The sequence below is a fragment of the Macrotis lagotis genome, chromosome 1 (genome assembly GCF_037893015.1).
Source record: "Macrotis lagotis isolate mMagLag1 chromosome 1, bilby.v1.9.chrom.fasta, whole genome shotgun sequence".
NCBI lineage: Eukaryota > Metazoa > Chordata > Mammalia > Peramelemorphia > Peramelidae > Macrotis > Macrotis lagotis.
In genome coordinates, this window is record NC_133658.1 from 412,199,051 (window position 1) to 412,222,938 (window position 23,888).

The following is a 23,888-nucleotide window of genomic DNA, read 5'->3' on the forward strand; positions in this document are numbered from 1 at the left end:
TAAAAGTTGGTTGCTGTTGTTTTTAAATTTTGTGTGTATAGACATCGGTTTTTGCACCTTTCAAGGAAGTGAACTTGGATTGTCAAATACTGTATCAGGATCATCAGATTGGTTTCAGGATAATGCCTCTTGTCCACTACAACTTTTAAAAATAATCTGTTAAATTATAGAGCAGTTGCATTCTGGGTTTGGAGGGAGTATTCTCATGCACCATGGGGGATTTTTTAAGATGTAGAATATTTTCTCTTTTACAGAATTGAGCAGAGAAGTAAGTGATGTGTGTAAACTGCTTTTTCTCAAAGAAATAAGTGTATAGGTTAACTTGGGAGAGAAAAATTCTGAACAAGACTATTGTGGATTTGTGTGTGGTACTAGGCTATTGTGAGGAAAGAGGAATGAATTAATATCCAGGAGCTTTAAGGGACTTACCATATCAGCTGTATTTTTTGCTAATTCATTTTTCAGCATTTCAGTCATAAATAACCAGTATAAAGGGCCAGGGTCTCTTGGCAAAGTTTATGTAGAATGAGTCAATCTCACCATGTTTATTTATGACATTCCTGAAGAATGAAGAAAAAGATCTTGAATAAGAGACAAGGTATAATTTTAAAAATCATGATTCAGTGAAAGATAGTTACAAAAATTTGACTGATATCTTAAAAACCCTCATCAAGGCAGGTGTACCAAATATTAAGCCAATAGAATTTCTAAGAAAAAGGGCCATTATCCTTTAGATTTTTTAAGACACTCTATGATAATTACAGGTTAAGGACTGGGCTTGTAATTTATTTGGCACAGCAAACTTCTAAAAGAGAAAACTCCCTACATACAAAGTAGACTGGAATCTTCTCTGTAATTTTTAATCTAAGAGCAGAGCCCAGAGCACTCAGAAATGAAATGACTTTCCTAGGGTCATATAATAGATCAGCAGTGGGAGGCAGGATTTTTGTCCAAGATACCTTTTATGAATAATAGTAGCTTACATTTTTGTTTTTTTAGACTTTTCAAGGCAATGGGGTTAAGTGGCTTGCCCCTCTGAGAAAAATTTTGATGAACATTTAATGGCTATAAAGGTTAAAATTCCTTGAACTATCTATCAAGAAATTGTGTAGGGGCGGCTAGGTGGTGCAGTGGATAAAGCAAGGGCCCTGGAGTCAGGAGTACCTGGGTTCAAATCTGGCCTCAGACACTTAATAATTCCCTAGCTGTGTGGCCTTGGACAAGCCACTCAACCCCATTTGCCTTGCAAAAACCTAAAAAAAAAAACAACAAAAAAACCCCAAAAAACCTGCATATAAATGTATTCATTTGATACTCACAATAACCCTGTGAGGTGGGAAGAGAGATGAAGCTCATGGAGATTAAGTCTATAATTGAGTAGTGAGGAAGACTTAAGAGGCAGGAAGATGTGAATTCATTGGCATACAGAATTTCTGAGATGCCCTTTTTATATTTGTAATCATAGTCTCTGGGGTTGATTTTAAGTTTTACCTTAATATTGACCTAGTTTAGGTCAGAGCAAAAGCTTCTCTAGGCCTCAGTTTCCCAATCTATAAAATGAGATGGATCTAGATAATATCTGAGGCCTCCTCTAAAACCTGGGATCTTTTCCTTACTATGATTGCCTTGACAATTGAATTAAATGAATTTCTGAGAGTCTTGAAATAGATTCTAACACCAGGTTTAAAAACAAACAAATAGCTTATTAGTTAAATAATGCTTATGTTTTACTAGAGATTTTCTAGTTTCTTTCTTTTTTTTTTTGCAAGGTAATGGGATTAGGTGACTTGCCCAAGGTCACTTTTTTTGTTTTAAGTAATTATTAAGTGTTCTGAGGTCAAATTTGAACTCAGGTCTTCCTGAAACTCCAGGGTCAGTGATGCTCTATTTACTGTGCTACCTAGCTACCCTAGTTTCTTTTGCTGTTGTTGTTCATTATTTTATTTAACTATTGGCACACAAGACAATTTTTATTTTTTTATTTCTTTCCTATCTTTATCTCTATTCCTGTTTATCCTATATTTTTTACTTTCTCTTCTTCTTTATTTCCTTTTTGCTTCTCTGTTGACCCAACCTTATAGTTGCACAAGGGGATCTAGAAGGACTGCATAGACCCATGGATGACACTCATGGATAGCATTCTGAACCACATTCAGTATGGCAGTGCCAAACTAGAGCCTTCTGGTCCACAACTCTCCTGGACTGAATGTGTAGGGAAGAAACATGATAGCAAGATATTCAAACAGCTACTGAAGAGTCATGAGTAAATGACACATTAAAGAACAAGTTCAAAAGATGTGGAATGCTGAGAAGCTGGGGTGGATGGACCAACTAGATGTATGTCAATCAAAGATGGAGGGTTTGACTTTGAGCAATGATGCTGGGCAGATTATGAAATGGAGAGGTAGAGTGGGATACAACAACAGGATCTGTAAACAGTGGCTTTCACATCTTTGTCTTCAATGGTTATATTAGAATTCTCAGGGGATTCCTTTACTCCATCTGCTTTCTTCAACAAACTGAGAAAAAATTGCTTTTAACAAGTCTGGTTATGAGAATGGTATCCTTCAGTTTTCTTCTTGCATTGAATTTCTTCAAGCAATCTACAGTTTCCTGTCTGTACATCATAGAAGCAATGGTAGAACACTGATAGATCCATAGATGTTTCAGCTCCCCAGATGTGGTAATGCAATTGGCAGGATTTATAGTAAGCATTTTATTGATAAGTAAAATAAGTTACAATGTCCCACTCTGGTGATAGAAAATCATATGCTCCAGTCTTGATTTGCTGGTGGACTCTATGTTGATCTTCATCCCAGAAAAGGAAGGTATCTCACCAGGAGAATATAGAGAATGATACCACATACCCACACATCCACTGGCTTTTCTCAGGGATCTTTTCATAAAACTTCTGGGGAAAGGTATCCAGGTGTACCAGCAAAGCCATTCTGCTGATCTCCTTGAACTTCTATGGCCAGACCAAAGTCCCCAATCTCCCTTGGATTTGCTAGATAAAACCAAGTGTTCAGGCTTAAGATCTCAATGGACTACCCCCATCTTATGGCAGTGAACCCTAGCTTCCAGGATCTGCTGAATGCAATCAGTTCAGGTGTCTGTGAATTATGCCATTTACGTGACAATGATTTATGACTTCTAGAATCTCCTGTATACAATGACTGGCATCTGCTTGGCTATAGTATTATCTTGCCACTATGTCCTCAAAGAGCTCACCGCCTGTGACTAAATCAAAGACTAAGTAATGGAATCCTCCTTCAGATATGCTGACAAGTCGCATAATATTAGGTGCTTCAAAGGCAGATTCTAGCTTCCCTTTCCAGTTTCTGGTGATTCCCTAGCAGAAAGCTTTTTGGTGTTGATGATCTGAGCAACATGTTCTTGTCCTGTAGGAATTTTTATGCATCTTCTCAACACTGAGAATGCCCCCTTTCCAAGCCCCTTGGAGAACCTGGGTGCAGATTGTGGTTGATGCCATCCTAGGTCCAGGCTGGCTCATTGTGAAGTGGTCTGGGGAAGAGGAGGAATAGAGGAACTCAGGAACAGGGTTTTTGCAAACAGGTTTGAGAAGACACAGACAGACAGACACACACACACACACACACACACACACACACACACACACTCACAACCTTAGTCTCTCTTGAGCTCCACAAATTTCCTCTTGAACATTTCTCACAACATCTCATAAGCCTCTCACATTTCTCATGCCTGAAGCAGAACCCATTCTGTTTTATTTCTTCTGAAACATGACTTCTTGAACTTCCCTATTTTTTTTTTAGGTTTTTGCAAGGCAAATGGGGTTAAGTGGCTTGCTCAAGGCCACACAGCTAGGTAATTATTAAGTGTCTGAGACTGAATTTGAACCCAGGTACTCCTGACTCCAAGGCTGGTGCTTTATCCACTGCACCACCTTGCCGCCCCTCCCTATTTCTTTTTAAAGGTTCCATCATCCTAATCACATATTTGCAACTTGGGAGTTTAGTTGCAGTCTCATCAACATCTCTAATCCATCCCATTCAAATAATTATGACTCTCACTCACTCTCACTGGCACCCAAGACCTAACCAGTTGCCAATTCTTGTCTTCTCTGCATCTATTCCCTTCTCACCCTTCACACCACCATCACCCTAGTTCAGGACCTCATTACCTCTCACAATGACCTATAACTAGTTTCCATGCCTCAAGTCTTTCCCCTTCCATAAACTGTGAAAGTAATATTTCTTAAACATAGGTCTGATCATGCACTAACCCTAACCCTAAACCCTTAATCTACAAGCTCAAATGATTCCACATTGCCTTTAGGATAAAATAAAAATGCCTCAGTTTTGGATCCTGCCTACCTTTCCTGACTTATACCTTATTCCTTTTCTCACACATTATATGTGCCAGCTAAATTGGACTTTGCTATTTTTCAGAGGATTCCATCTCCCATTTCCTTGCCCTTAAATAGTCTGTCTCCTATGCTTAGAATGAATTTTCTCCTAACTCTCACCTCTTTGAATACCTAGCTCCCTTCAAAGCGCAGTTCAAGTGTCCCATCAACCAGTGCTCCCTGAAATTATTTTTTATTTGGTTTCTAACTATCTATATCTATTTCTATCTCTATATAATAAGTGATATTATATATATAGCATATGTTTTATATCTATCTCTAGCTATATCACTATAGATAGAAATAGATATAGCTATATACCATATATAGTATTCACGTTCTTGTGTCCATGCTCTCTGCCCTGGGGAAGGTAATCTGCTTGGAAGTTTAAACAGGGAGGGACTACTACATTTTTGCTTTGTTTCCTCAGGACCTAGTATAGTGTGCATAATAGAGCCTGGCCTAGAGTAGGTGATTAGTAAATACTTGCTGAAATTGGTTGATTGATTCACAAAAGAAGAAGCATTCAGGCATTCCAAATGCCACCCATTATGGAGGATACTTGGAAACAACAACCTTGCACTACCAGTGTTGTCAAATTATTTTTATTTGAAAAGGAACATTTAACTTCAGGGTGGGTTATGTGTAAGATTTGAGATCTTAATAATGATGATTATCTTCCTGACACATGATACTTTGTTCAAAACAATTCTATTCCTAGAAGTCCTGTTCCACCCCCTTTCTGCCCCACACCCCCTCCCCTGCTCTAGTGTGTCCTTAAGGGGGGAAAAAGGGCTGAGTGGTAAAAGCAAAGAGATATCCTGAGGGTGTTTTTTACCTGGACTCAAGAAATACTCTTTTACCATTGCTTGGGACCTTAGCTCCTCTTTGCTGTGATTTTGAAAGGGAATGTAAAACAGATTTCCTATTTGAAAAATATTTGTACTGAGAAGAGATTACAGAATGCTAATGTCTTGATGTTAAAAAAAAGGGAAAAAAGTTCTAATTTATAATGCTTAGAAGACTTTAAAAAAACTGTTTGTTTGAAGTGCTTTAAAAAGAAGTACATGACCTAATACATGATGAATCCCGTTTCTACTTACTCTCAAGATAATAAAAAAAAGTGGCGATATAATTTCATTTTAATAAATAGCTTAGGCCAATAGAATTGTTTGCTGGTTATTCTTTACCTCTATAGGTGTCCCTTTCCGTTGCAGGGGCATAAAGTTGATGCATGAAGTCTTGCTGTAGTATTTTTTGTTGTTTTAAAGTGTTGCTTTAAAGGCTAAGGCAACAGTGAATCTGATTTGGATTCTACCACTAAGTTTGGGGCGTGATGTAATATGCTTAATACAGATACTCCACATACCAGCTCTTCTGGGGCCCAGATGAGGGATCTTAAACTCATTGGGTTGGAGGAACATTTCTTTTCTCCTGAAAATATTTGAGAATTGCTTTAGGTGAAGTCAGGTAGAGATATCTCCTAGCTTTTATATGTCACCTGAAGGGGCCTGGGGTTACCTTAGCATACCTGATAACAATGTGGGTCTTCTTCAGGGCTCTCTGGTGTCTGAGCCTAAGTCTGGACCAGCAGAGGCCTAGAGCTGTGGTGGGCCTCTTATTTAGCCCACCACCCCTTCAAAGATATTGTGCAAACCTGAGGACTGGGAAGTGGTTTTTCCAAACACTGCATTCTGGGAAAGCCATTTACCCACCCCCAGCTCAGTATCCTCAGTTGGGAAAAGTTAATCAAAGCACAGACTTCTTCCTTCTTATGCCTCCCAAAGCAGAGCTATAATCTTTTTTTCCTCTTTTCAAAATTGTCGGTTACTTTGCAATACTCAATAATTGGAAGCCAGAGCACCCTTCACATTCCCCCAACCCACAATGACAACCTCCCTGCTAGGGAGACTGTGGCAACATAGAGAAGCCACAAGGTCAGCCACTACAAAGAGGCCACTACCTCTATTTTAGCTTTGGAATACACATTCTGTAAGAGGACTACTGAACAAGCCTCTACTAAATGGTGAGGATGAGGAGGAGACATGAAAGGAAGGGACAAATCTAGGGAATGGGGCTTGATGAAAAAAACAACTGATATTCTCTTTGGCAATTTCAAATATCAAGGCACTAGGGGACACAGATTTTGATCACAGGCTTCTTCTCTAAGTGATACTAAGATAATGGGAGAAAGGCTATTGATGGAGAGAAGTGTCTGTTCAGTTCCTGGGGAACAGTTCCAGATATCATCTACTTGTCACCAGACCAGAATTCCATGTATTCAGATTGCAAGGAGATAGTGTTTCCTTCAGGCAGCCTTTGCCCTTGAGTAACAGTGTTGTAGCTTCTATTTGGTCCTGTAATCTTTTTTTTTCCCAAGGCAATGGGGTTAAGTGGCTTGCCCAAGGCCACATGGCTAGGTAATTATTAAGTGTCTGAGACTGGATTTGAACCCAGGTACTCCTGACTCCAGGGCCAGTGCTCTATGCACTGTGCCACCTAGCGGCCCCTAGCAGAGTGATTTAAAAAAAAAAAGACAAGAGGGATATTTCCATATCCTGTCTTTCTCTGTAGTTCCCAACTGGATTTGTAAAAAATTGATTTAAAAAATATTTAGGGTACACAAATATCAGGTATAAATCAACCTTATCCTAGCCTATTTTTGACCCTATAACCACTGTGACTAATCTGAGTGTCAGACCAGAGACAGTGCAACATAGGAAAAGATGAAATCATCAGAGGATTATAGATTTGGAGTTGGGGGTGGGATGAGGAAACTTTAGATACCACTTAGTCTAATAACCTCACTTTGCAGCTGAGGAAACTGAGACCCTGAGAAGTTAAGTGATTTGACTGAAGTCACAAAAGTAGAAACAGACAGAATTTGAACTCAGGTTCTTTACCTCCAAATCCATCATTTTCCCCACCTTCTCACACTGCCTCTTAAATGTCTACACTGGAAAGATCAAGACAGAGGAGGCAATGATACGAGTTTAATGCTGAGGCCATTCAGATGCTAGTTCTTTCTCCCTGCCTCATCTGTGGTGCAGTGGATATGGCATTGGCTTTGGATTCAGGAGGATGGGAGTTCGAATCCAGTCACAGACACTTGACTCTTACTAGTTATATGACCTTGAGCAAATCACTCAACCCTGATTAACCCTGATTCCTATCTGGTCCAGATGGCTCTGTTGGAGAAAGTGAGGTTGGTGACTGAGCACAGCAGCGCCACCCCCACCCCCCAATCCAATTCACCTGCTTGTCATGGCATCACCTCCCTGACTCTGTGGTCTTTTTTGAGAATGAAGGACAAACATTATTTCCCTCATCTAGGCCCTCACCAAAGCCTGCAGTCAAGTAGATATACTGTTTGCAAACTGCATTGTTTTTTTCTTCCACCAGGTGGCATTAAAATACCTCATTTCTGAGGAGCAGCTGCGATTAGTCCCTTCATGGATGATCGAAATTAGGAGCATTAGCCTTTCCAGACACCTCCAATAAAACAAAGAGAGATGACAGCATCCCCCACCATTTATTCTGAGGTCACACTGTCCAGGACTTGTAGAGGTCATCGATGCAGTGAGCTCTGAAATCATCATAACTCCTCCGTGAGGCCAAGCAGGAGATTTACTTGCACAAAATCATTTAGTTGTTCTCCACAGCTCTGGGCTGAGAGAGGCAGCAAAAATGGCAACGAGCACTGATTCTGGGATTTGGGGTCTGGGGGGGGACAGAGGCTTGAGGAGGCCTTTTGGGCTCTTCAAAGTTTAGAACCTGTGAAGGGAGGTACAAGGAGTGGGGCAATATGGTGGACCTGGGGTCACTGGACCTGGATTCAAATTCTGAATCTACCATTTTCTACTATGGACAAGATACTTTATTTCTCTAGAACCTATTTTTCCTCATCCATAAAATGAGGGGGGGGGTTAGACTAGAAGGCCTAAAAAGTTCCTTCTAAAAAATCTATGTTCTTATAACTAAATCCAAACAAAAGAGAATAATTGGGCGGCTAGGTGGCGTAGTAGATAAAGCACTGGCCTTGGAGTCAGGAGTACCTGGGTTCAAATCCAGTCTCAGACACTTAATAATTACCTAGCTGTGTGACCTTGGGCAAGCCACTTAACCCCATTTGCCTTGCAAAACCCTTAAAAAAAGAGAGAGAATAATTTCTTAACCTGGCTAATAATCAATTAATAAACACTTATCAATTAGTAGTATATAGTTGGCACTGTGTTAAATTCTAGAGAAACAAAAAGAGACCAAAAATAGTCCCTGCCCTCAAGGAGCTTACAATCTAATGGCTATGTCCTGAACTACCAAAATGAAGGTGGGACTTTTGATTGAACAATTATTAGAAGAAATTATCCTTTCTCTGTAGCATATGAAATGTTCTAGGAAAGTGCAAACTGTTAATCATTATAAGGCTCAGGCCACACACATCTGGCAGCATTGTAAGGGTCAGCTGGAGCAGGCCAAGTCAGAAGGAGATTCTGATTTGGTTTCCTCTTTGATTAAGTTCCAAGAAACTACAGATATTATTGTTTTCAGTTAAGCGCAAGACTCCTTTCCATTCCTGAACATGATTATCCTTCTCATTAGATGTGAAAGCCTTCTTCTGTTTTATTCACTATATGTGTATGTATGCTTCCCCATCTATGGCAGTATGGCAGAGTCTCCAAAATAAGGTCCCCTACTTATCAAAGAGGCTCCAGTTCTACAAGCAGATGGTTATGAGCTACAGCATGACTATATGAGAGCAGATTAGACCAATCAACCTCAGACAGCCCCAGGATTTGTTTTTTACCAAAAAAAAAAATCCCTAAGAAAAATGGGGGAATGTGGGTGAAAGCTAAAAAGGATCATTCTCTGTTCTTGGCTCAATTGCTTGGAGTCCTCTGGCTCTGGAAGGGTGAGGCAGAATATGTTGAACAGGCTGGATGTTGGTGCTTACATCATATTACACCTGGGGTTGTCTCAGTCTCTTTAAAACAGTGTCCCCCTGCAAGTCCAGCCCTAGAAATGAGCTTCTCGGAGAGCTGGCTAAAAAGAAGCCAGCAGAGGGAGAGGAAAAAATGAAAGAAAGCAGGCTACCTAATGGGAAAGGTAAATGTTATCATATTGTGTTCCCAGGACTGGCTATGGTAATAAGAAGATCTGGTGCAGGTACTCTTCCAAGGGTTCTGGAGATGGAGCAGCCCAGTGAGTCAGGAACAAAAAAAAGAGAAGGATTTGTGTTTGCATAGATTCTAGGCAGAAACAGGCTTGAAGGAAATATACCTTGTATAGAATCTTTTATTATGAACTAACTCAAGATAACTCTCAAAAATCAGAAATAAACAAAATATGAAATAAATCTCCAAAAATATAAACATAATCAGGACAATTTTTACTTTAAATATTTATTATAAGTTTTAGCAAAATAATAGCAATTTATATGTTCTCTATCCCTTTCCGAATCTATGTATTTATGAAGTTTTGTTTTCTTTGTTTTTTCAGGGTCAATGTTTATGCTATTTCCCCCCTAAATTTTGCATAGTTTTATATAAGCACTCCATGTTACTTGATATTTTTTATATTTGCCATTTTTATGGCATGAGAATATATTTTCATTTACATATAGGTTATTTCCAGTTTTTCAATGATACAAATAAAAGAGCTGTGACATATTTGTGCATATATGTGATATATGTTTGTGTATATATATATATATATATATATATATATATATATATAAAACAAAGTGTTCTTTTCCTCTCACATCATCTTCAAAAAAAGACAATCATGTCTGAGAGTGTATGTGTGTTGTGTTTACAGAAAACCTTTGGTCTAGGGTAGCAAAAGCAAGAACCAAAGCTTTGAATGTCAATTCTTTGCCTTAGGAATATGAAGATGCAGTTTTGCATATGGATTTTCTAAAGCATTGCTGACTGCTAAGAAGATTGTGAGATAGTTAGACATAGGAAAAGGGATTTGAAAATATGAATCCTTCCTTCAGGGTAGATTTTTATGCAGCGTTTCAATCTATTATTGGTTAGGAGTAGTTGCAATGTTCTATTCATCTGTGATTCTCTCATAGTCTGTTCCCAAATAGGGTATTTTCTTTTCCTTTTTCTTTTTAAGGAAACACAAGAAATTCTCTTTTTGGGGTTAGTAATCCTTTGGAACAAAAGAAGTCCTGGTTATTTTGAAACATGCAACAGAGAAAGAAATCCTTGTGGCTGATAAATGTTGCCAAGTGTGGCATGTTCCAGGGATTCTGGTAAACAGAAAATTTCTTGACCCAACTAAAAGTGCTATGCTGAGTGAGAAAAGCTGATGGGTGAGGGACTAATGGGGGTGAGGGTAAAGTAGTAATTGTAATATGATATAGGTCCAGATGGACAGAATGGGGCAGTGAAGATAAGAATTATGAAGACTATATATTTTGAACCTTAGTCTTTTAACATTGGGTTGGTTACATGTCTACATCTGGGTGAGGCCGGGGCAGGGAATTTTGGGATCTTGGTGGGATCTCAGAAACATAGATTTAGGGGTGGCTAGGTGGCGCAATGGATAGAGCAACGGCCCTGCAGTCAGGAGTACCTGGGTTCAAATCTGGTCTCAGACACTTAATAATTACCTAGCTGTGTGGCCTTGGGCAAGCCACTCAACCCCATTGCCTTGCAAAAAAAAAAAAGATTACAGATTTTGAGGACCAGGGAAGAGAGGAGAGAATGTCCTTTCACCTCAGTCTCTTAAATGATGGTCTCTTAGCTAATAAAGAAGTTTGTGACATGGACCCAATGCATTACCTTATTACAGTAGAAAATCAATTAGTTTTACTAATTTCAAAAGTCTATGATACCACAGTCAAGTATGAAGAAATGAAGGATTTTTTTTTTTAGGTTTTTGCAAGGCAATGGGGTTAAGTGACTTGCCCAAGGGCACACAGCTAGGTAATTATTAGGTGTCTGAGACCAGATTTGAACCCAGGTACTCCTGACTCCAGGGCCGGTGCTCTATCCACTGCGCCAACTAGTCACCCCCCCAGGATATTTTTTAAAATAAATGTTATTTTTTCATGTGAAAGGAAAGAGGTCTACTTAGGTCTGGGCCATTAGCCTGTCCCTTTTACTTTCCTCTTCTTATCAATTTGTTCCTCTTTTTCTCCCTTTTAGTCCATATCTTTATTCTTCCTTCCCCATTACTCAAAAACAGAGGAATATTTTTTCCTAAAATACAGTTTCACTGGGCTGATTTATCTTCCTTTTTTTGTCTGGGGGTGTGTGAAATTTTAGGCTGAATTTTTCCACATCATGAGATTTATTAAATCAGAGCTACAGGAAATCAAGTGACAATTTATATCAAGATAAATAACTAAGTGGGTTAAGATAGGCAGCATACAATGTGCATATTCGCTGACATTCCACTTAGGTGCCCTCCAAGGGCACAGTGTTTTATTTTTTTTTTTATGAAAGAAGCACTAGGAATGGCAAATGATATGAAAATTTCAATACAAGTGAATATTTTCAATTAAACAGAAAACAAAAGGCTTGCAAAAATTACCCAATATGACCCACTGCGATTCCTAGTGTTGTACTCCAAAGTTAACATTTTGTTCTTATTTTCCTGCCCTAATGTTTTCCTCCACCTCTAACTCTTGCCCCATAATAGTAAATAGCTGTGTAATTAGCCAATGTAACCAAACATGCCTTCCTGTGATTCAAGTGAAGCTAAATTCCAGTGTCATTTTCAGAAATAACAGCTGGGCCCAGGGGTTGTTAGATCCTGAGACCCCTGACATCCTTTCTCTAGGGCTAGTTGAGAGGCTTTAAATTCTCTTTCTAGTTCTCCTTGCCCTAGCAGGTGATGCTGGCTGAGTGAGCAGATCTAGTTATGATTCAATTGGAACGTTCCCTATACGGCTGCCCACACAGAACACCCAAGAAAGGAAAATGTGTAGGAGCAGGGATGTCCCCAGGCTCTTCCTGAGACTCAGAAATCCAAGGCAGTCCCTATCCTTTTGGGAAACACTCTAATTATACAAGACATAGTTTGGCGAGTTCACAGCAATGGAGTATCACTACTACAGGCTCCTTCTTGTTCTCTGATACTTAACCCCATCCCTTATCTTGTTTTCCTGTGCATTGGGTTGCTTCTCCCTTTCTGTTCCCAGAGCACTTTTCTTTTCAGTGCTATGCTTTTCTTCATCACATGACATAGTTTCCAGGTCTACATTCTCATATGAATTTTGAGCATGCTCAGAGATTTTCTACTTAGGGAACCTTAGCATTCAAATAATGAATCACCCTGCCATTATGTGCAGACCTTGGATTGAGTGATTTCAGAGGCTAAAATCTGTGAAAACTATGGACTCACTATTCTAATTATTGTCCTTGCCTCAGCACCTTTTCTTTAAAAGCATAGAAAATTTCACATTTAGTTAGCTCCTTTTCACATTCCCTTCCCACCAAAGTGAGTATCCCCTTATATACAGGTGGCTCTATATTTCTTGGGAAAGACAAGAGAGTAGCTCTCCCTTGGCTAGATTGGATTAAGAGGCTTCCTTCCTTGGGTGGGGGTGTGTGTGTGTGGAATGGGGAGAGAGGTATGGTAGTTTCTTAGGAAGTCATTTGGAATTAAAGGATACATGGGACATTTTTGGGATTCCCTGTCATTCTACAACTTAATTTGGAATTTTGGAGTCAAGGCTACTGTGTCAGCTACATGATGAGTCAATAGTGCCAATCAGCTAGATGCTTTAAGGTCAGTGTTTAGAGGAAGATTCTTGGTGCTCAAGGGATGACTGGCTCCACCGATGGGCTTTCTGCCCATCCGACTGTTCTTGGCTCTGATCTTAGAGGACTTCCTCTAGTCTTCCATGGTCTTGTGACCTCCCCAGGGTGCTCAGGGTGTTGTGGTAATAGAAAAAAAATCATTATCTGATTCAAGGAAAGGTTAAGTGGCTTAACGTGTCACAAAGCTATTTAGCAGAGGATATATATTTAAACAACTTGGTAATAGTAAAAAATCCTAAGAGTAAGATCCTAGAAATTTGGTTAAAAATAAGTTTCCTAATTTTTCCTTCTGAAGTATCATGTTAACATACCATTTCATCTATTGATTTTGCAAAAATAGAAGATGAAAATGTAATAGAAAACTCCAAGAGGAAATAGCCTTCTTTGAGGCTCTCATTCCTCAGATACCTGGAAACTTCTCCACTTGTGTTGAGAGAATGATTGCAAATAAAGGTTTTTCCAGAACTTCTCATTGGCTTCTATTTGTTTACCTCACATTCCCATATCCAGGAAAGGCCAAACAGAAGGGTAAAAAAGTAAACCTGCCTCTCATCACACAGAAATGTGCCTGACTCTTGGGCCATTCTGTTCTCCCTCCCCTCTCTCTTCTCTCCACTCTCATCCTAGCACTTGCCCAGGACAGGCTATACTCTGATAAATCTTCGAAAACTAATGTGCTTTAAAGGTCAGAAGGTCAGAAATCCAAGGCAGTCCCTATCCTTTTGGGACATGGACCCAATGCATTACCTTATTACAGTAGAAAATCAATTAGTTTTACTAGTTTCAAAAGTCTATGATTGGGGTGGCTGGGTGGTACAGTGGATAGAGCACCAGCCTTGGAGTCAGGAGTACCTGAGTTCAAATCTGGCCTCAGACACTTAATAATTCCCTGTGTGGCCTTGGGCAAGCCACTTAACCCCACTGCCTTGAAAAATCTAAAAAAAAAATAAAAAATAAAAAAACAAAAGTCTATGATACCACAGTCAAGTATGAAGAAATGAAGGATTTTTTTTTTAGGTTTTTGCAAGGCAATGGGGTTAAGTGACTTGCCCATAGGCTGCCTCTCCCCACTACAATTCATCCTTCACATACCTGCCAATCATTTTTCCTAACATTCACGTCTGACCATATCACTTGTATTCTTTTCTTTTCTTTTGTTTTTGCAAGATAATGGGCTTAGTTTATTTTAATGCCAACAAATTAAAGTCCAGCTATAAAAATTAGACAATAAAGGGTGACCAGGTATAGCTGGAGTTTCTATATCACCTTTTCTTGTGAGGAACTGAAGGCCCAGGGATGTTTTTCCAGAAAGAAACAGTTTGTAAAAGACTGGGAAAGTGAGATTGCCGTAATCCATTTTCAACACTCCTTTATTCTTCTTTCAGTTCACAAGGTCCCAAACTATAGATTCTTGAGCTAGGCTTCTTAGGGCAATTGTGACCTAATTGTTATCTGGCAAATTTCACAGCCAGCCCCTCAGCATAATAATCCTTCATCTCCCAGGTCATCTGGTGCTACAGATGATAGGGCAGTGACTGGTAAGAACTCCTTTCTCCTGGGGCAGCTGGTGTACAGTGGATAGTGCACTGATCCTGGAGTCCGGAGGACCTGAGTTCAAATATGACCTAAGACACCTAATAATTACCTAGCTGTGTGGCCTTGGGCAAGTCACTTGACCCCATTGCCTTAAATAAATAAAATTAAAAAAAAATAATAAATGGTAGAAATGGAACTCCTTTCTCCTGCCTATGTCCCTTTTAGTTTTGGAGGGACAGGCTGAATTGGTATGGATGGGTTGCTACAGATATCAGATTTCATTATAATATCTCTCCCCCCACCCCCCGAAAAAAATCACCCCTCTTAGGAGTTTTCCTATTAGTCTGGGCACTACCATCCTTCTAGTCATCCAGATTCACAATCTTGGTCTTATCTTCAACTACTCACATTCTCCTACTTCCTATATCCAATCATTTGTCAAATCTTGTCATTTGTAATTCATTTAATATTATCTCTCCCATCTGATCCATGTTTCTATTCACATAGCTACCACCACAGTTCAGGCCCTCATTACCTCTCACTTGGGGTATTTACAGTAGCCTCCTAATTAGTTTCCTGCCTTAACTCTCTCCCCACTACAATTCATCCTTCACATACCTGCCAATCATTTTTCCTAACATTCACGTCTGACCATATCACTTGTATTCTTTTCTTTTCTTTTGTTTTTGAAAGATAATGGGCTTAGTGATACCCTTTTTTCTTTTCTTTTTTTTCACATCACTTTTTTACTCAATAAATTCCAGCAGTTCCCTATTTACTCTCTAAGATAAAATATTTTTTGATCTTTACTTCTACCTTTTAGTTTCTGTTTTTGTGTAAATTTTAGAATGTATTTATTAGTACACTAGTATACCCATGTAACTTATAAATGAGTTGATATCCACATATTATATCCACATGTGTGTTCAAAAATTGTTTACTGCTGGGGGTGCACTTTGGAGACTATAAGGAAATGTCTTCTCTTCTTTCTGCTGAGGTTGATTCTTGGTCTTCCTGATCACCATGAGGTGATGGAGGTGCCTGAGGTGCTATTGACTGGTAAGTAAGATTTCCAAAGACCAGTTCTATGAGTGGAAGAGATTAGGATCCTGAAGCTGGAACACAGACAGTCATGACAGAAGATCCTGAGAATTGAGTTTGCCAACTATTGTGAATCTAACTGGGTTGGGAAGCTGAGGAAAGATTGAGTTCCAACAGTCTCCTTTCCTTTAACACCCTTTCCTTATTCCCTTCAATGAGCAGGAGTGATTTGGTGATATTTCCCAAAGATCTGGAAGGGCAACTGGGAAGATATTTAGGGGATGGCTGGAAGTAGATAGCACCATAAAGGGGCATATATCATTTGCTTTCATATTTTCTATGTTTATTAAACTACAATATAAAAATATCTAAATCTTATAGCTGTGGGGAAGTCATAACCACAGAGAACAAAGCTCAGACAGATAGGATGGGCTCTAGAACTATATATGGCCATTCAAACTTGATGTTTTGATATTCTGAATTTTGTTCTATTTCATCCTTTAGCTTAATTTTGGACCTAGGCAGCACTACCTTTTGAAGTTATCAGCTCTGTTAGTGGGAGGGAAGAGAAGTCTAGATATCTGCAGGGTAAGTATTGTCAGTGGCCTTTTAGAAAGGTGAGCCTGCCTATGTGTCAGAGAGACTCCAATGACACCACAAGGATGCTAGCTCAAATGAAGGTATGTGCAACTTGGATATTTCACACCATTGGCAGATAATTTACATTGAGAAGACTCTACAGAGTCTTTCTGTAGAATTCAGGAAAGTAACTCTGGAACCATAAAGCTCAAAAGGGATTATTATAGTGTCACACAAAGATTTGAAAAAGAATAGTAACATATCCCCTGAACCTCAGTTCTTTTTTCTGCTTCCCTCTTTTATCTTGAGGTTACAACCCTCTCCACTCCAAAGAAGCTCCAGGGAATAGAAAGAGGGAAATCTAGCTTCACTGAGTCTAATTTTCTCCTCCCCAGGAACAGACTTCTCCCCCATTCCCTTGATTGTCTTTGAGGTTTCTCACCAGGCCAAATGTCTCCTAGAGGATAAGGGGATGTCAACAACAATAATTCACCTTTACACAGCATATTAAATTATGATTTACAAAGACCTGTTCCTCCAGCCTATGGAACAGATATTACAAGTAATTTCATCCTTCTTCTACAAGTGAGAAATCAGAGACTGAGAAAAATTAAGTGATTTGGCCAAGGTGACACAGCCAGTAAAATGGAAAAGCCGAGATGCAAACCCAGACCTTCTGTAGACCTTTGTATCTTTAAATATTAACATTTTTTTAAGGTTTTTGCAAGGCAATGGGACTAAGTGGCTTGCCCAAGGCCACACAGCTAGGTAATTATTAAGTGTCTGAGACACTTTGATTTGAACCCAGGTACTCCTGACTCCAGGGCTGGTGCTTTATCCACTGCGCCACCTAGCCGCCCCTAAATATTAATATTTTTACTGGTACATATCTATACTTTTTCTGTTGCATCAAGCTGCCTCTCAAGGTCCCCATTGCTAACTGCCCAATTCCTCATAAGCTCAATTGGTCACAAAAATACATCTTTTGGTCCTTATCTACTAGACTTTAGCACTAACTCGCAGCTCAGGAGTTAATGTATTCCTGCTTACCAGCATCACATGATTTTATGAAAATAATTGAAATAAAAGCAAAATAGTAAGGTTGTAACTATATACTGCTCTTGAGTTCTGGGCTCATCCTGCCAAACTGGAAACTCCCTACTGTGCGGTGATGACTAGGATGTTTTGTGATACTGCAATTCTAGAATTGCATTGTGATACTGTGATATTGCAGTGTGATATTACAGTGATTTGCAAGACCCTGGAAACTTTTCTTTCCCAACTCAACCTCAGACAGGGCACTTGGGGAGGTGGTATCTTCTTTGTAGGGTTATTATGAAGTTCAAATAAGATAATATTTATAAAGTGCTTAGCATAATGCCTGAATACATAGTAGTACCAGGGAAAGGAAGCTGTAGTTGAGTGAATAAGACATAAGCATGTGCCTATTCCTTTCCTTTCCATAACCCTGATATCTTCCTCCACTTGTCACAAACCCATTGTAAATAGGGTGGGTGGTGTCTTGACATGGATTTCCCATGGAGGGCTGCTGAAGATATACAAACAGAACTACTGGAAGCCAGAGTTGCAACCAAAGAATCAAATATATTCTTCTAGGTTGCTGTTATTATTCCCTGAGAGTTAGGGGGCTGGGGTATATGTGTCTTAGGGATTAACCAACCAGGACAAGTGGCCTCTAGCTGAGCTAACATGATGGTGTCCCCAAATCTACCCCTTGGGAGAGTAATGCCAATACTTTGGCTATAGCAGGGTGAAGTTAAGACTTGCTGTTTTCCCATCTCTTACTAATTTTTCATTCCCAAGAGAGAGTCTAGAAGAAAGGAGGAGTGTGTGGTCCGTCTATTTGCATATCAATGGGCTTATTGTGTTGCTCTGGTGTTTCTTTCAGTAATGAGGATGCCATACTATTAAAGCATGCTTGCAAGAAAGACAAGGCAAGAGACACTCTAGAGCAAAATTAACTTCACCAATATCAAAACTTTGTTATTCCTTTAACAGTAATCACTTAATTAGGCACTACACTTTAGTTACTTTCAAAATAGATGACACAAGAAAGGTTTTAGGAGGAGGGAAAGACTGGATGCTTTGAATAGTATCTGGTTCTAACCTAGATCATAAAGGTATATCTCTTAACACACAGGACCTTGTACTCTCTGACCTCTCAATTATAGAACATGGCAGATACATGGTTCCTGCCTCCAGAAAACAATATGCTAATGGAAGAAAGACAGACGGACTTTCATGGGTACCACATTCTTATTGACAGCACAGAGAAGGTTTTTTAGAGAATCTGGGTGTTGATAGGAACAAGAAAAGAAGGGATCTGGAGAGATATATTCACTCCAGTAATCTCCTTCCCATTCCCTCCTACCCCAGGTGATATAACTCCTGGTAGAGAGATCTCATCTCAAAATCACTGAAATTTCCAGAAGTATTTATTAAATACTAGCTAATTAAGAATTTTTATATCTATGGCATTTTTTTTTTTTATAGCATGGGATCTATCTTAGAAAAGAATAGGAAGATGGTTATTATTATTTGCTGGAGAGGAAGAAGCCCAAAACCTTCCATAGGTTTTCTTTTCTTTTTTTTTTTAAGGTTTTTGCAAGGCAATGGGGTTAAGTGGCTTGCCCAAGGCCACACAGTTAGGTCATTATTAAGTGTCTGAGAACGGATTTGAACTCAGGTACTCCTGACTCCAGGGCTGGTGCTCTATCCACTGCGCCACCTAGCCACCCCAACTTGGAGGTCTCTTAAAGCACTGAGTTGGTTATATCAGAAGTATAGAAAGGGAGGGACTTTGGTAGAGAGACAGGGAGAAAAAAAGCTTCTTTTTTTTTATGGGATATACTATTTTCTCATCCCCATCTCCTGGGTCCCAGTTTCCCCAGTAGTTTTGTGGTTGAGGTTTTTTTTTGGGGGGGGGGGTTGCAAGGCAAACGGGGTTAAGTGGCTTGCCCAAGGCCACACAGCTAGGTAATTATTGTCTGAGACTGGATTTGAACCCAGGTACTCCTGACTCCAAGGCTGGTGCTTTATCCACTACAACCACCTAGACACCCCTGTGGTTGAATTTGAGATGGAACCTATATTAATGAGGAACCTTATGGATGCGAACAATCTGTTGGAACAGCAGGTTAAAGCAGAATTTAAAGACCCAAATCTATTGGGTCCAGCTCATGTAACTCCTCAGACTATAAAAGGGCTACTTGGAACATCCTAGGTCTAGCACATTAAGCAGCAACAAATCCTGGGAAACAAGGTGTTCTTTAGAATTGCCTAATCCCTCTGTTTTTTCATCAGCCTTAATAATTGATAATTGATTGTAATATGATATCCATGGCTTCTTATCTCTATCCAGTTCGAGTTCTATGGATAGACTTCTTGTTCAAATCCTTAGGCACTTAAATACACATCTGATAAAATCTAAACAACCATAATAAATACCTAATACAAATGAAGGAACTGAGACCTCAACATCAGATCCAAAAATAAATACCAAATTTCAACATTTTAATTTTTAAAGTAGAAATAGAATAATAAGGCATTAATTCAGTCTCCTCTCTTGAGGTCTGCAAACACAACTTGGGTGATAGAATAGAATGCAACTCGGGCATCACTGTTTCAAATGGGCACTTTGTCATTAAAAAATTAGATAAGCTCAACTTCTTTTTAACTACATATTGGCAATATTTACTTAGCTTGTACATACATTGCTCTGTGAACAGAGCTCTTTACAAAAGCATTCTAAACAAAAGGTTTCACAAACCAACTCAGCCTTACATATTTTATTTTCATGTTTGCTTGCTCCAGTTTTACAAGGCAAGGGGTATTTTTTTGCAAGAAAACAAAACATTTTAGGATTAACATTTAAATCTAGTCTTTATCACTAGAGGATCAGCTTGGAGGCCCCTTATGGCCCTCAGCAGCACACCAGGTTGGAGTGCATGTTGCTTTGGGATTCTCTCCGAAACCCTGCTAAGATACTCACCGGAGGAGGGGACCCGAAGAAGGCAGCTGCCCGTTCACCTTCCTGACTTCTCCGCGGTCTCCGGGGACTTAGGGAATGCCTGGTTTCGGCCACAATTTCTGCCCCTGGCGTCCCTGCTGGCCAGCCCGGGTGGGGGGCGCCCGGCATCCAGGAGCGGGGCTGGCAGGGCAGGCGCGGCCGGACAGCGGACCCCGGCCCCAGGCACCTGATGGGGGGGTCCAGCCTGGGAGAGGCCTGGCCACGGAGGGGAGGAATGGGCATGCTCACAGAGGGTTGTCTCCCTCCCATCCCCCAAATTTGAGATCAGGTGACTGCCACCCCTCCCAGGTTGGGAGAATATTGGGGCATAAACCTCTGGGAAGAGAAGCAGAGGCGCGCCTGACCTCCAGTCTCGGGCTCCAGGGACCTCGCCGGAGCGCACCTGGCCGGCAGGGGGCGGTCTGGGGCCGGGGTCAGCGGGGAGGAAAGAGCGCGGGCGGCCCCGCCGCGGCCCGGCTCCAGCCGAGGCCGGCGGGCGCGGCGCGGGGGGGCTGGGCGCCGAGGCGCCACCTGGCGGCCGCAGAGGCACCCACGCCGCGGAGGGCGGCGGTGAGCTGTCCAAAGCAGCACCCCGTTTCCCGCCCGAGGGCCTGGGCCCTCCGCGGAGTCTCCCAGGGGGCACAGGTGCATCACCCATCCGCCTCTCTGGGCACAGTGGGGGGCAGAAGCAGAGCCAGGTGGTGAGAGAGAGAGAGAGAGAGAGAGAGAGAGAGAGAGAGAGAGAGAGTGTGTGTGTGTGTGTGCCATGTCTGCCTGGGCCAAGGGGTGGCGGTGAGGTGTGTGTGTGTGTCAGTTTGTGGTGTGGGGGTCTTCACACCGGTGATTCCCCAGGAACAACTAGAGAGGAAACTCCCAGATGCAGCTAGACTCCTCTGTTATTTAGTCTAGGAAAGTTGCCTGAAGAGCTTGAATGACTTACTCAGCCCTGGAGCTAGGACCTGTCAGAGAAAGGACTAGAATACAGATCTCTCTGGAACAAGATAGTCCTCTCTCTCTATTGTATCAGATGCATCTTAGGGGAATAGGTAGAGGCTAAACAGTGGATTGTCTGAACTCTCAAGGATCTCAAACAGAACACATCTAAGGCTGCATAAATTGGTACTATTTTCCTTTGAAATTAGGGGACCCAAAAAAGACTTCCTTCAAAAAAGCCCCTTTGTTGAAGTTTCTCCTATGCTCTATTAGCCAATCTTCACTCTCTTCCCATTTCACTGTCACACTAAACCTCCAGGAGCCAGGAAGAAGAGTGAGGAAAAAACAGCCAATTGCATGGTTCCGCTCTTCTCACACTTCACAGCTTTAGGAAGAAGCAGAGACAAGTAATCTACTTGATGTGGCAGAGGAAAGCATTTAGGGAAGATGCATGGAAAGGCCACCTAAAACTAGAACTGTATAAAAGTAGAATGGGATGCCTTGAGAGATGACAGTTTTTCTCTTGATGGAGATCAAATGACCGCTTATCAAAAATGTTATAGAGGGATTCCTGTTCATTTATAAGTTAGACTAGATTACCTGTGAGGCACTTTCCAATTCTTATTCAGAGAAGCCCTTGTGTTAAACTTTGACCCTGATTAACATAATATTTTGGGTGTTTGGAAAAGCAATGTTAGCACAATTTAGATCCAAAACAGGTAGGTGATAAAATTGGAACTTTTTGTTCAAATGACTGACCAAGGAGCCCTTGGGCAGAATCATGATGGAAGCAGCAACAGCAGTTTATTTATTCTGGGGTATTTAGCTAGCACCTATGGACATATTACTAGTAAACTCTATGGAAAGCATAGACAATTTGATCTCCAAAAGCTAATAGTCTTATTGGGGAAAATAACATACTTGTACATTTAATACAGTAAGAAATAACAGCAAGATGGTATACAATTGGGGCATCTAGTTGGCGCAGTGGATAGAGCACTGGCCCTGGAGTCAGGAGTACCTGAGTTCAAATCCAGCCTCAGACACTTAATAGTTACCTAGTGGTGTGACCCTGGGAAAACCACTTAACCCCACTGCCTTGCAAAAACTTAAAAAAAAAAAAGGATAGTATGCAATTAAATATCAAAATGAGTGGTGGTCTGAACGATAAGTGTTATGGTTAGTTCCAAGTTCAGAGAAGAAAAAGACTAGGGTGAACAGGGTGGTTAGAGGACACTTCATGAAAGAAGAGAGGCTTAAACTGTGTATTAAAGAATAGAAACGATGTGGATGGATGGAAAGCATATACTGGCTGGTAGAAATTCATGCTGGCTGGAATAAAGAATTGTGCTTAGAGCTGGGGTGGGTACCAGATTGTCAGAGGATACTTAAAGGAAAGTAAGATGATTAAAATGGTGGGTTATTAGTCTGAAATTTGATGGGGATGCCTGTAAGAAAGGTATTATAATAAAATGGGGGTAGGGGTGGCTAGGTGGCATAGTGGATAAAGCACAGGCCCTGGAGTCAGGAGTACCTGGGTTCAAATTCGGTTTCAGACACTTAATAATTAACTAGCTGTGTGGCCTTAGGCAAGCTACTTAACCCCGTTTGCCTTGCAAAAACCTAAAAAGAAAAATAATAAAATGGGGGCAATGAGGACAGCGATAGAAAGCAAGGGATGAATGAGGAAAATTTCAAAGTTGTTGCTGAGGGACTAGTAGAAAAGATGTGAGGTGTATGTGAGCACTGGGAATCACTTAAGAAGCTAAAGACAAATCTATGCCAAAAACTGACTGAGGAACAATTATTGGGGAGGGGCAACAGCAGAGGTAAGGAGCTAGCTGGTCTTACATGGTGGGATCCTGAGACATTCTAAGGAGAAATACTGTATTGACATCAGCAACCTGAAGTCATTCGAAAGGAAACTCAAAGTATATTGGTTTTGAAGCCACAAAGAGGCAACAGTCTTGGGGCAGGGGGTTGGCGGTGGGGAGGGGGAAGTCTCAGGAGGGCCATCCATCTGAGGTTTAGCCAGCAGGGGGAGCAAAAGTTTCAGTGACATCTATCCCACCTGTGCAAGAATACTTAAGCAAGCCAGACCTCACTCCAGAGGAGAAGCCCACAACCCTGGGTTTAGGATTTTCTCAGCTCTTCCCCTCAGAGAGTTCAGGAAAATGCATCCAATCCAGGTCACTGGCTTTGGGGAGAAATTGATTCTAGTTGAGAGTGAAATTTTCAAATGTTTCCCTCCACTGGAATGCAGATGCTTTCATTATGACTGAATTATACTCTATTCTTTCTAGCTTTGCTTTCTCTTCTACACTGCTGAATAGCAGAGACAACAGACATTTATTAATCACCTGTTCCAGATACTAAGTGCTTTACAAATATTATCTCATTTGATTCTTACAACAATTCTTTTTATAGTTAAGGAATGTGGGACACACAAAAGATATGTGACTTGCTATAATATTCCCCCACAGAGCTTGGGCCACAATATAAGATAAAAAAGATCTATGTCTACTCTCAGATCTTCAAACATGGCTCTCATAAGGTGTCACAATATGAGGCATTTAAAATCCTTAGAGATTGGGGCAGATTG

At 40.6% G+C, this 23,888-nt stretch overlaps 1 pseudogene; it reads right to left on the reverse strand.

Annotated features, from left to right (window-relative positions):
• Nucleotides 1–572: 572 nt before the first annotated feature.
• LOC141506263 (calcium/calmodulin-dependent protein kinase type II subunit delta pseudogene) lies at nt 573–20,802 on the reverse strand (annotated as a pseudogene).
• Between the last annotated feature and the right edge of the window lie 3,086 nt (nt 20,803–23,888).